The sequence below is a fragment of the Arachis ipaensis genome, chromosome B04 (genome assembly GCF_000816755.2).
Source record: "Arachis ipaensis cultivar K30076 chromosome B04, Araip1.1, whole genome shotgun sequence".
Lineage (NCBI taxonomy): Eukaryota > Viridiplantae > Streptophyta > Magnoliopsida > Fabales > Fabaceae > Arachis > Arachis ipaensis.
The window spans coordinates 131,721,066-131,731,021 of record NC_029788.2 but is presented as its reverse complement, the minus strand read 5'-3'; the positions used below and the strand labels follow the sequence as shown (position 1 = coordinate 131,731,021).

The following is a 9,956-nucleotide window of genomic DNA, read 5'->3' as shown; positions in this document are numbered from 1 at the left end:
CACATGATTTCACCCCCTAAAACTAGTTTAACACATGTTTTATATATTATTACTGTCTTAATTCCTTAATCAAATATTTATATCAATAATATTAAAAAAACAAAAAAATAGCCCAAACTTATTTTATTTAATATTTATTAATTTTAATAATAATTAATAAATATTAAATAAGTCAAAATCTAACTTGTTTTTGGCTAATTTTTTTATGGTGAAAACTCAGGGAAAGTCGACTTCACGTAAAATTGATATCTGAGAGCCGTTAAATGAAAATTTAGTCAAATTAGTCAAATTATCTAACGGCTCTCAAGTATCAATTTCACGTGAAGTCGACTGTACCTGAGTTTCACCTTTTTTTATTACCAATCAAACATTTCCATAATAATAGCTTAAGTAGAAATTCCATAAGCCTCCGCCGGCAACCGCGGCGTTGCAAATGCCATGAGTGGCTTTGCTTTTATGGTACCTCTTTCTGTTTCGGAGAGGTCAATGGTTGTTTCATTGGGTGGCACACTCCAATTGAAGCCATGCAACATCCTAGCAAACAACATAACTGTCATGGTAGAACCAAGATTGATCCCGGGACATCCCCGTCTTCCGGCGCTAAACGTAATCAATTTTAAACTCGGTTCATTTAAACTCAAATTCTTAAACCCATCAATATTATTGTTATCTTTTTCTAAATGGCGTTCGGGTTTAAACTTCAAGGGTTCTTCCCATATTCTTGGATTTTGTCCGATTCCTTGCCGTCTTAGAACGATGTGGCTACCCTTTGGAATGAAGTATGAGTTGTTGGCAACAAATGTGTCCTCCATGGAAACATGGGTAGCGTTGATATCATCAATGGGGTGAAGGCGAAACACTTCTCTTGCACATGCTTTTATGTAATTCAGTTTTGGAATGTCTGATTCTTGAACTTGTCTTTCCTTGCCAACCACGCTATCTAATTCCTCCACCGCCTTTCGGAGCGTCTCCGGTTGATTTAGCATCTCGGCAAGTCCCCATTCAAAGACATTCGATGGATTGTCCACGGTTGCAATCATCATATCCTGAACATCAATTTTTATTTATTGAGTAATCTAAAAAGTGAAAATTCGATGCAATCAATTTTAGATGAAATTGATAGTTGAGAACAGTTAAATAAAAATTTAATTAAATCAATTAAATTATTTAATTATAAACTTTTTGTTAATAATATATTAATACATAATTAATTATATGTGTAAAACTCTTTTACATCAATTATATACGCATGAAAGTTAAATTTGATATTTGGTGAAAATCAGAACTCTTGTTTTACTTATGAATTGAAAAAGACTTTCATATACTCATCATTGCACTTAATATGTAATTTTTTAAAACGTTTTCTCTTAATTCCACCTTGATTATATATCAACCTTTAATAATGTTCATTAAAAATGTGAACAACTTATGCACTGAAAAGTTAAAAATACAATATAATATATAAAGATAGTAGAGTATCAAGTGTTATTACCATAATTTGAGACTTAATTTCATCAACTTGTTGCATTGATTGTAAACATAGAGAACGATGTTGTCGGCTTCCTCCACCCTCTTGTCTTGTAGCCATTGGAGTCTTCTTGGAGACACCAATTCATTGGCCATAACTCTCTTCATTCTCTTCCATTGTTCTCCATAGGGCGCAAATATTGTACTCAAGAACCCACTTGAGACATGTTCACTAGACCAATTCATAGGCCTCGACGCGAAAATTGAATCTTGTTTTGTCAATAATTCGCGAGCAATTTCAGGACTGGTGATGGGAATAACATGAATGTTACCTAGACGAATGCACGCGATTTCGGTGTTTAGATCACTCATGATCTTATGTATCCATCTAGATGCTGATTTGTTTGCTAGCATTTCAGGTAGGTTACCAATTATAGGCCATGGTTTTGGTCCCGGAGGAAGTAATGTAGTTTGTTTGCGTTTTGAAGTTATTTGGTGTTTGAGGAATTTGAGAAATGGGGTGATGAATCCAACAAGTAAGAGAAGGAGATACCAAAATCGTAGAGAGCTAATAAGAGAGGATTCCATGGCTTGGAAGTGAAGTAAATTGATGAAGTTCAATTTTAGGTTTAAGCTAAGATAATGTGTATGTGATTATTATGATTAGGGTTTAGTTTGATGTGTTGTTTAGTGTAGTTGTCTTTCTTTATTTATAGATGTAAGATATATGTGATATCATGGGGATGGAAAGGACACGTTTGCATGGTACGATGATTTGGCTAGAGTAATTTAAAACATGAACAAGTTTGCATGCAATTAACATGTGAGTGATTGATAACACGTGAGATTATCTACAATAACACGTTTTGACTATTCAGTCTTCACTAACCTTTAAAATTTTCTACTTTCCAATATATATATATTTAATTTCCACACGTATCAACGTTTTTCTTTTATCTTTATGCTGATTTATTTACACGTATCAAGCACATAATAATTGACTAAACGTATATATATACACGCGAAATGGGCTAACAACTTCGGACTAATTAATTAATCTTTAATTTTTTTTACAAAAATACTTATTAGTAACAAAAAAGATTAGCAAAAAATAATTAGAATTTATTTTATTTAGTATTTATTAATTATTATAATAATTAATAAATATTAAAGAGCAATGTTAGGGGGCCAGCAACTTTTGTGATTGGTAGCCATCAAATAGCCATCAATGATGATCTAATGGTGTGTGATTGATGTAAGATTTCATCCAATGATTCACATTTCTCTGCTGGTTACATGCTGGCCAAAATTCAACAAAACTGCTGGTCTCTAGACTTTTCCAATATTAAATAAGAGAAGTTCTGATTTTTTTTTTTTTTTGTATTATCGAATTTTTTAAATGTTAGATGTAATTGTTGATATATTCTGGAGCATATGTTAGGATAGTGGTTTACCTTTGTGGTTTTGCCCTAAATGCTGTGTATTTGTCTGTGTGTGTGTGTTTGCTTGGTTTAATTTTAAGGGGAGCTCAATTTGCTATAATTCTACATATACCCTTGTAACAACAATATTTTTTATTATCTAACTATACTAATAAATACCATTAAGCCCCTTTGAGTTTAATTAGTTTAGTGTCAATATATTAGAGACTTGTGTACTTTAGCGGTCACTAACCATTTGCCTTAGCTTTTGCCTTATATTGTTAAGGATGATATACTTTGTTAGCTTCTTCCTTAAAAAAAAAAAAGGTCAAGTATCAATATTTGATTATTGAAAAAAAGTTTAAATATTAATTTCCATTGTTTAAAAAAGATATTAAAAAACTAATTATCTCACAGTTTTAATAAAACCTAATATTATTACCAACATTATTTACTAATACTACAAGTATTATTAAAGATCAATTTGTACTTTTTTTTTTTTAAGTTTAATTACTATGCAAGGTCCTATAATTTTACTGAATTTTCAATTAGATTTCTATACTTTTTTTTTCTTTTTAATTGGATTTCTGTACGTTAATTTTTTTTTTCAATTAAGTCCCTATTAACATTAAATGTTAAAAAAATGATAGTAAATTGTGAAATTACTTGTATACCCTTAGGGATCCATTTGAAAAAAAAATATAAGGACATAATTAAAAATTTGGTAAAACTATAAATATTCAATGAAAGATATTCCTATAATCCCTATTTAATTATTTTACGACATGAAAGATATTTCTATAGTCCTTTTTATTTTGTCACTATCATTCTTTTGCTTATTTATATACAAATTATACTAAAAATACCTTGTTTTTTTTTTTACTTTCAAAATATCTTATCTTAAAAACATACGATAAAAAAGAAGGGATAAAATGAAACAGAAATAGTAGTAATCAGTATATGTAAAATTCAGTTTCTATTATTCAAGTATTCATTATGATCATGTAACATTTTACATTTGTGTGAATTTATGGAATATAGTTTGTGTCTTTATCATATTATGGTACACCATAAAAAATCACAAGACTGTGTAATTTGTATTATTGAAATTTGAAATCTAACAATGAAAATCATAAAAAACGTAGTTTTCAGTGCAACACAGATAATATAGAAATCAGTCCTTCTGTTGCAGTTTTCCACACTCTAAACTAGTATAAGATTAACAATAACATTGATAACGACTAATTTTCAAGCCGAGAAAGATTCTGAAAGAGCAGACTTTAGTTCATCAGGTGTCCCAACAAGATAGTCATTTTCACCAAAAACTTCAATCAAAGCATGATATCCTGCTTTCGAAACAAAAGAAGTCGGAGTAAAATCATCTTTGTGAGATCCATTCATCTCTTTGGGGTTCTTCGGGCACTTCTATATACACCTCTATATACCCATCACTAAAAATAAGAAATGCATAACTATATTTAACACATTTCTATTCGTAGCTTTTACATGCAACACCTATATAACATGTAACCTCAGATATACAACATTTCAATCAACCATGGATGTATTGAAACCATTATGATAAAAAACCATGAATAATCTTACCTCAATGAAGTTAATAATGGCATTCAGGTTAGATCCCAGAGCTGACAATGCTTCTAAAACCATTACATTGTACCTGAGGAGAAGATAAATAAAAGCAACCAAGTCTCGGAACAATTCAAAAGTAACAAAATATCTTTTTTTTATCTTATTGAGGCATACAACAGTTTTAACCACAACTACAATCCTAATCCACATCATTTAATTGCAATAATTCATATAGAATTAGTGACATTAATTCGCAGGAGGATTCTTGGCATCTTCATTATTTTGAGAGGAATCATCAACAGCAATAGAAAAATCAGGTTGATGAATCATAGTGGTGACAAGAGTAGCATCTTCCCCAAAAACAACAATGGCAATACCAGCAGCAACGGGGGTAGCACCAGCAGGAAATTACCACAAAAGAACGAAAATAAAAAACCCTAAACACTTGATTTAGTTTTTTCACGCTCAAATTTCACCATTTATCCAAAAAATGGAATACACGAAGGAGAATTAGGCACATTGCAGGGATATATGTCTATAGTAAAATCCGAATCCCCATCACTATATTAAAAAAAAAGAAATAAAATCCTAATAAAACAGCATCATCACAGCAACAACAATTAACAATCAAGAATAAACCAAATTCCTCATCAGCAAAATTAATTTATATGTCAATTCACCAATTAAAAAAATCCCTGTACATAAACATCCATATTGTAAACCTTAAATAAACCATTATATCAAAACAATCCAAAAATTAATTCAACAAATAAATACTCAACCAATGCTATATTTTTTTAAAAAAAAATTAGCATAAACATCAAGTTTTAAAGCTGAAAAAAGAGGCTTTTTTTGTCACCTGTTTACAGACAGTTTGAGTACAGGGAGATCGAGCAGAAGCACAATGCGGGGACGGGAGGCCAAGCGCTACGAGGCTCGGCTCCATGCGGCGCAGCGATGTCAGGCGAGGCGAAGCATCGCAAGGGACGGCAACGGCATGGACGAGCAAACGGCGCAGAAGACCTCCGAACAGAATAAAGCAGAGCAGACCAGCGCAGAGAAGGAGGCGACGGACAGTAGACCACCAAGCGTCCGTTGCAGATGACGCCAGAGACAGATGACGACGACGGACCGACGCAGGAGACGGCAGTGGACGCGATCTCTAGAGAGTAACTTAGGGTTTTTTTTTCCTTTGGGATAAAATGCAAGGGTACTTTTGGTATTTTGAACAAATTAATGTTTGTTCAGCTAGCTACTCCAACCAAATGACAAGAATATTCATTTTTTACCAAGAATATTCTGTTATCTTAAACGTTATTCTCACGGCAAGGAGTTAATTGAAAAAAAAAATAACGTATAGAGACCCAATTGAAAAGAAAAAAAGTATAGGGACCTATTTGAAAATTTGGTAAAACTATAGGGACCTGCAGAGTAATTAAACCTTTTTTTTAAATCATTTCGAGAAGAATAATACTACACATCATCAAGTTTTTTTGTTAATCAAGTTCAACTAAGTTGGTCTAATATAACAAAAATTAGTTATGATTAACATTATTTCAAATCTTATTATTTAATTTGATTGAACATGGTCTATAAAATAACTTGGATGTGTAATAGTATTACTCTTTAAAGAAATTCTATTTAACTACACAACAAAAAAACATCTATTAAACCACAATTTTTTTTAAGCTATATTTGAAAAGCGTAGCCTATTCTACGCTTTTTTTCGTGTTACCTTTTATAGAAAAATAGGAAACACAGTTGTAGTATCACTTGAAAATTGTCTCCGTAAATATTATAAAGATCACTTATAAAGGTAGCCTTATCTTAATATCTATGGGTACACTTTTCTCACCAAAGAGAACATTTTTAAAAAATAATCTATTTGTTATGTTTTGGATGCACTTTAGAAGTATTTCCTAATATAAGAACACCAAATAAACATATAGTAAAAAAAAATTTTGCCTTCACCCTCACTCACGCAACACACACTCTCATCCTCACTCAACACACACACACGAAAGAGATAAGAAATAAGAAAATGAGAGAATGGGAAGAAGAAGAGAGGAGAGGGGAAGGAAAGAAAGAAAGGATGACGCCAGCTAGGGCTCAGCCGTCGTCGCCGAGCACCAATGAGAGAGAGAGAGCTCGAGAAAGAGAGGAAACACGATGGAGGAGAGAAGAAGGGGGTACTCCGTTGCCGCTGAAGCTCCAACGCCGTTGCTAGGTGTAACACCGTACCACACAGAGCTTTACGCTTAATTCATAAAACAGAGGTGGTATGGTTACGACCTCTAAAATAAAATATAATACGTTTAATAATTGAAAGAATGTAATATTCTAGGAGCCTTGAAGAATACGTAAAGTAAAATCGCAAAATTAAAATGCAACGCTCAAAAATAAGGGTTACTTGCGTGAGAAGAAAGCTAAAGTTCACTATTGTACAAGAGATAAGAGCAGAGGATCAAGGGTACAAATAACAAGCCCCTAACTCAACCTGCGAAGCTACGGCTGGCCGGAGAAAATTTACATACATACATACATATATACGTGTCCCAAAATGTCCAAAATACAGAGATAAAACCCTAGCTCTCCTTAACCTCTAAGAGGAAACAAAATAAACAAGATATGCATAGAGAAAATTAAGTATATATATATATATATACAAAACTGTACGTCAAAACAAAACCCAAAGACTACTCTGCTTTAGAAGTCCAGACGCCTAGCGAGGAGCCTCTCGACCTGCATCTGAAAACAACAACACAGTATGGGGTGAGAACCGAAGGTTCTTAGTATGGTAAAAGTGCCACACACATAATATATAAGGTCCTGAGAATGCTAGAAGCAATCCTAGAATGCCGACACTTAGATTATAAAGCTTAAAATTACTAAACAGAAACCATAAAAGGGATGGGTGTCTAGAATTCTAAACTCGACTTAAACTTTATCTTAACACCCAACCTGTCCACTTTTCCTCCGTTCCTCCATCTCCAGTGGGTTTACAAATACAGACAAACAGGCAATTGCAAGCACAGGTAGGAGACAAGTAGTGCAAGTAGCAATTATCACAATTATCATAATATATTCAGTTAGGCAATCCCAAATAAAGCATAGCAAACCAACAAACAAAATTCATATGATGAATATTTATCCTACTAACCGTGAGCTCACGTGTCGGCTACTTTGCCAGAACCCGACACATCTGGTAGCTAACCAAGACATTGGTCTCTAGGTTGTGCATCTTCAGGAGGATCATAAACGAAGGAGAGTACCTTTCCACATCGAAGGAGTGTGCCTTTCCACCTTCTCCTGGAGAATATACGAAGGAGAGTGCCTTTCCACCTTTCCTACATCCACATCACGACAAGAGAGGGAACTTCCGTCCTCAACTTGTCATCCGAACACATTTTCAAATTAATATGCAAGCGGGATCATACCCAGACCTTGTCATCTCGACCATTTCGGCCACATACACATCTCGACCATTCTGGCCACATACAGTCATCCCAAATCTCTTCATTTATCATCATCATTTCCTTACATTCATTCTTTGTAGCCATAGTTTAGCATGTTCTCATACATACACCTCATATCATTGCAATCTGTACCTAATTCATCATTTAAGATTATTACTTCACTCTTAAGTTATCACCTTTTCCTAGTTTCAGCTCATTACTAGACTTACTACTATAGTTTAGGACTAAAAGAATGAAAACGGAGGTTTAGAAGTTTGAAATTAGACTTGGAAACACAAAATACAGTTTTGCTGAAATAGGGGCCACGCGTACGCATGGGAGTGCATTTGGCCCATTTCGCGTACGCATCCCTCTTTACGCGTATGCATGCAAACCAGGCAGTAGCGTTTGTCCACGAAGAGGGTATATGCGTACGCAAAAATTTCATGTTATGCATACGCGTGGACATGCGTTTTTCCAAAAATTTCACTAAGTTTCAAAAGCTGCAGATTTTCAGTTTTTAACTTCAAACTTCCGACGCACATAACTTTTTTGTTTTGAATCCTTTTTCTTCCGTTCTTTGAACGACGTAAACTTTGCGGACCTAATTTTCATATAAAACAAATTTGAAATCATTTGGGGGTCTGAAATTCAAGTTATGGCTCGACGAAGTTCGCTTAAAAATCAAGTTCTTATTCAAAACCTCAAACCTCCATTTTTACCACAACAAACTCAATACTATCATTCTTAGGCATACAACCAACACTACAACAACCACCATATCTTACCATATCTCAAATCAATAATTCCATGCATCAATCTCTCAAATACATCAACAAAATCATAATTCACCCCTCCTAAACATATACATTGATGTTATCAAACCATTAATCATCAATACATACTGAATCCAAAACTTACCAATTCTGTACCAAGCATTCTCAACTTTCTTATTCAAGCCACAATTCATCAATCTACTACTTCTAACAATTCTCAATTGAATAACTCAATCTCATTAATCACCAATAATTATAATTCAATATCATCAACAAAGACATCAATTTCACCCTCAAAACCAATGACAACATAATTCATACCATTCACTATATCCAATCAACAACAACATAACTCAATTCCAAACCTATGGTCATCTACCCTAAGTTTTCACAGAACATTATATATTAAATACGCGAAACCTAAACCATACCTTGGCTGATTTCCACGTATTATCCCAAGCAACCCTCTTTAGGCGAAAAGGCAAAGATTTAACACCACAATTCAACTCTAACACCCACCAAGTTTCTAATCATGCTTCCAATAGCTCCACATCATATATATACACATACACCTAATACATGATTCATATACCCAAATACCAAATTCAATACCTAACATATAAAATCAAAGGATTAGATAGGATTCTTTGAATTCTCACTTTATCCAAGCGTCGTATAAGTAAGAGTGAATGTTTTTCTCAAGGCAATCGGATCCTAATACACCAAAGTCGCAAAAATTCAACACCACTTACATAATTTCAAAAAATTGGGAGAAGGAGAGGCTGAGAGTGATAGAGTGGCTTACTTATAAATTTGTTCCAATAGAATCGTAGAGCTCGACGTGCTGAACGAGTGGCCGCAAACGGTGCGACGATCGGAGTTTGGAGCAAGAAGTTATGGTGTTTTTGAATTAAATCCAAGGGTTTAATTTGGAAACTATCCTCCCCTTCCTTGGTGTTCTTCAACGAGGAAAGCATGAAATGAAGGAGAATGAGCTGAGCCCATTTGACTAAGTAAGGTTTGGTTGGGCCTTAGGCCAAATTCTTTAAAATTAGTGTTAAAATTTTTGTTTTAATTAGCTCTTTCTTATTTTACTATAAAATTCATATTTTTAATTTCCTTTATTAGAATTTAATTTATTGGTTAATTATTCGCTAATTTTTCGGGGTTTACACTAGGGCTTGTTGCGCGTCGTTGCCGTTCTGCCACCGTCGGGATACTATGCCACTGCCGAGGACCTCGAAGGG

General features: G+C 33.8%; 1 pseudogene; it reads right to left on the bottom strand.

Annotated features, from left to right (window-relative positions):
* On the bottom strand, positions 368–2,122 carry LOC107637428 (annotated as a pseudogene).